The sequence below is a fragment of the Saccopteryx leptura genome, chromosome 2 (genome assembly GCF_036850995.1).
Source record: "Saccopteryx leptura isolate mSacLep1 chromosome 2, mSacLep1_pri_phased_curated, whole genome shotgun sequence".
NCBI lineage: Eukaryota > Metazoa > Chordata > Mammalia > Chiroptera > Emballonuridae > Saccopteryx > Saccopteryx leptura.
Window position 1 is genome coordinate 205,285,885 of NC_089504.1, and position 4,356 is coordinate 205,290,240.

Here is a 4,356-nt window from a genome sequence, read left to right on the forward strand (position 1 = left end):
AATGCTAATGGCATGACCTGTGGTGGTACAGTGGATCAAGCATCAACCCGGAATGCTGAGGTTGGCAGTTCAAAATCCTGGGCTTGCCTGGTCAAGGCACGTGTGGGAGTTGATGCTTCCAGCTCCTCCCCACCGCTTCTCTATCTATCATCTATCTATCTATCTATCTATCTATCTATCTATCTATCTATCTATCTATCTATCTATCTATCTACCTACCTATCTATCTATCATCTATCTATCATCTATCTATCATCTATCTATCTATCTATCTATCTATCTATCTATCTATCTATCTATCTATCTATCTATATCTATCTATCATCTTTCTATCATCATCTTCTCTAAAATGAATACATAAAAAATAAAAATAAAGTGCTTGGTTAAAAAAAAAGAATAGTTGCAACCTTTAAAATAAACAAAATATTTATTTGAAAATTATATATATAATATAAGATTTTTTTTTTTTTTTTGTATTTTTCTGAAGCTGGAAACGGGGAGAGACAGTCAGACAGACTCCCGCATGCGCCTGACCAGGATCCACCCGGCACGTCCACCAGGGGCAATGCTCTGCCCACCAGGGGGCGATGCTCTGCCCCTCCTGGGCATTGCTCTGTCATGACCAGAGCCACTCTAGTGCCTGGGGCAGAGGCCAAGGAGCCATCCCCAGCGCCCGGGCCATTTTTGCTCCAATGGATTCTCGGCTGCAGGAGGGGAAGAGAGAGACAGAGAGGAAGAAGAGGGGGAGGGGTGGAGAAGCAAATGGGTGCTTCTCCTGTGTGCCCTGGCCGGGAATTGAACCCGGGACTTCTGCACTCCAGGCCGATGCTCTACCACTGAGCCAACCGGCCAGGGCTTCTATAATATAAGATTATTAAAGTTAGCTTTGAGAATTCTCATTAAAAATGAGTAAGAAGCGCACTGCATTTCAGAGTCTTGAGTGTCTTATTAGTCAATTACATTAGGAAAGCTAAGATTTTTCAACTACAAATGGTTTCTGAAAGAATTTTTATCAATTGACATTCATAAAAGCTATTTTTGGTCATATATGACAAAATTTTGCAAATAGTATAGTTTCTTCTGTCTTTTTAAAAGATAAAAAGGTGACATTAACCATCACTCAATGAGTGTGTTTCTATGGAAACTAACATAAGGAATGTATATAAACTGCTTTCTAATAATCCAGCTTCATTAAGGGCTAGAATTTTGAAGGCTTAAAGCTATGAATTTTTTTTAAGATCTTAAATCTGTCAAGAAAGCATTAGAAGCCCTGGCCGGTTGGCTCAGTGGTAGAGTGTCGGCCTGGCGTGCAGAGGTCCTGGGTTCGATTCCCGGCCAGGGCACACAGGAGAAGCGCCCATCTGCTTCTCCACCCCTCCCCCTCTCCTTCCTCTCTGTCTCTCTCTTCCCCTCCCGCAGCCGAGGCTCCATTGGAGCAAAGATGAGCCGGGTGCTGGGGATGGCTCCTTGGCCTCTGCCCCAGGCGCTAGAGTGGCTCTGGTCGCGACGCCCCGGAGGGGCAGAGCATCGCCCCCTGGTGGGCAGAGCATGGGGTGGATCCCGGTCAGGCACATGCGGGAGTCTAACTGTCTCTCCCTGTTTCCAGCTTCAGAAAAAAAAAAGCATTAGAAAACACAAGGTCACAGCTTAATCGCTTAATCACTGAAGTCTTTTGAAGAGCCATATTCTTTTTTGATAAGTAAAGAGTAACTTGTGTGTTTTATGAAGATATATCTAGGTAGTATTACTAATATACTGTCCCTAAATTTAGGACTTTGACCTGAATTCTTTTTCAAATAGGTGGCTAGTTCATTTTTACAGGGACATAATACAAAGAAGTGCATGTGGTTATCAACATATATTATTTTTATCCTCAAAATAGAGTTTTGATTTAAGTTAAGTACATACTTAGACATGTGCAGTTTGAAATCCAAAATTCAGCCCCATAAAACTTAAAACAGACCTCTGGAACTAAAAATATTTAAGAACTGGCATTCTAAATTGGCCAGTATGTCCATAAACGCACAAGATGGTAGTAGAAAATCTGCTTTCAAATACAAGTGCGTGTTGATGGTTATTTCAGAATAAATTATCTGAAAAATGTACTCTTAAGTGTCTGAATAAGTTTGTTAGCTAGCTAGATGAGGTGACTTGAGATTATCTACTGACATTTTAGCAAATGCCAAATTAATTTTTCATTTTAAAATATTTGTTGCTTGACTGATTTTTACAAGTATTTAACAGGAGATTCTTTTAAAGCTCTTATTTCTTTGTAAAGAAAAATATCTATCAGAAGATAATGCATATGTCTTCTCACTTATTGTGGTAGGTTTAGATGTAACAATCCTTTCTGGCAAACATATTCATTTTAAAAAATACTTATTGATTTTACAGAGAAGAGAGAGAGAAATGGAGGTAGGAGTGGGAAGCATCAACTCATAGTAGTTGCCTCTTCTATGTACCTAGACCAGGCAAGTCCAAGCATTCCAGGTCAACACTTGATCCTCTTTTTTCTGTGGGAAATTTCTTTTTATCTTAAGGTATGAAGGGGTCATTGGTTTGCAGGTTGTATTTTTCCTGTAGTATCGTTGTCTACATTACATGGAAAAGGCCAGCCCACAGTTAATGTATTTATAGCTCATATCCAGTAAATGCAGAGGTGAGAACAATAAACTCCTGGGTGTTTTTTTGTTTGTTTTTTTGTTTTGGTTTGGTTTTTTGATGCTGGAATACATTTGCCCTGAAACCCTGAAAAATTTCTGTTTTGGTCAAAGTTTAATTATTAGCATTACTAAATATACTTTCTAAGTACAAATTGGGGTTTTATTATTTGAAATCAAAGACTTTAGGCTAATTTTCTGTTAAGAAAATTACTTTATACCCACTATATGGTATGGAAGTTCAGAATGAGTCACCTCAAATATGCCTCTGTGGTAAGCAGATTGTTTTAAAGGTGCAAGAGCACCTCTGCCCCTCCCTTAACTACCTAGTGAAATTGAATTAGGGGCCTTGTGTATACTAAGAAATGGTCAGCCTGACTGGTGGTGACACAGTAGATAGAGCATTGACCTCGGATGCTGAGAACCCAGGTTTGAAACCCTGGAGTTGCCCAGTCAAGGCACATAACACATATGACAAACAATCAATGAACAACTAATGTAACACAACTATGAGTTAGTGCTTCTCATCTCTCTCCCTTCTTGCCTCTCCACACACACATATATCAGGGATAACCTCTTTTGACTTCTCTGTAAGACAGGACAAACTTTTATTTACTAAGCATCTACTGTTTATATCCTTCAGTAACCCTTTGAAACCTCAAAGGCACCTTATCTCATCCTTAGCTCAAGGCCCTCTATGCCATGAACCAGTTGTATCATGGTGGGAAGGCCTGACTTTCCCATGTAGGTAAGATTCCATGTATATGTCTATATTAAACTTGGTTATTTCCTTTTGCTGATCTATGAACCAGTTGTATCATGGCGGGGAGGCCTGACTCTCCCATGTAGGTAGGATTCCATACATATGTGTATATTAAACTTGGTTATTTCCTTTTGCTGATCTGTCTCATGTCTATCTGATTTTCAGACCAGCCAAAATAATTTTAAGGGTAAAGTTTTCTTCTCCCCCACAAGAAAAAGAACTTTGTTAGAAGCTAGGTTTTTGGACTTTACAAATAAATATAGAACTTAATCCTAATCCATAAAAAATTTGAAGTCAGATATGGAAAAGAGAAAGCAAACCCCCAAATTAATATGAAAACATTTGCAATTGAGAAATACACAAATTGCTATTAAAACACAGATTTCTATAAAGATGGGTTTTCTGAGCCAGAAAAGTACGTGGCATACTTTTTCCTCTCCTTCACTTTCCAAATTCAGTTTATTAATAGGGTTTTCTATTCTATATCTTGAGTCCTGTGGACACTTCTTTATTTCATTTTCTTACCTACATTAAGGTTGTGTGTTGTGTAGTATTTAAGAACATGGACTCAGAAATCAGATGGCTGGAGCTCAAATCATACTGCTGTCAATTAATAGATACTGTATTTAAGGGAAAATCATTTAAACCTCTGTTTTTGGGTTTTCTCATTAGTAAAATAAGGTTAAAAAGAATACTTATTCAAAAGGTTATCTGAAGAAGCTGCATCATTTAAGTGTCTGCCAAAACTACTAGCATAACAATGTGTCAATTATTTTGTACTATTGCAGCAGCTTTCTATTTGTTTCCTGCTCTCAGGCTCCACTTCTATTTATCCCTCTCCCATCAACTAACTGGACTTGGTTTGATCAAATCATTTCATTTATCTACTTACAGCTCTTCAGGAACTCTGTTTGCTTATAAAATGAAGACTTA

At 38.4% G+C, this 4,356-nt stretch overlaps 1 non-coding gene across 1 annotated transcript; it reads right to left on the reverse strand.

The window, feature by feature from the left end:
• Positions 1-780: 780 nt before the first annotated feature.
• On the reverse strand, positions 781-856 carry TRNAS-GGA (transfer RNA serine (anticodon GGA)). The gene has a single exon. It is a non-coding gene; the product is annotated as a tRNA-Ser (tRNA).
• Positions 857-4,356: the final 3,500 nt, after the last annotated feature.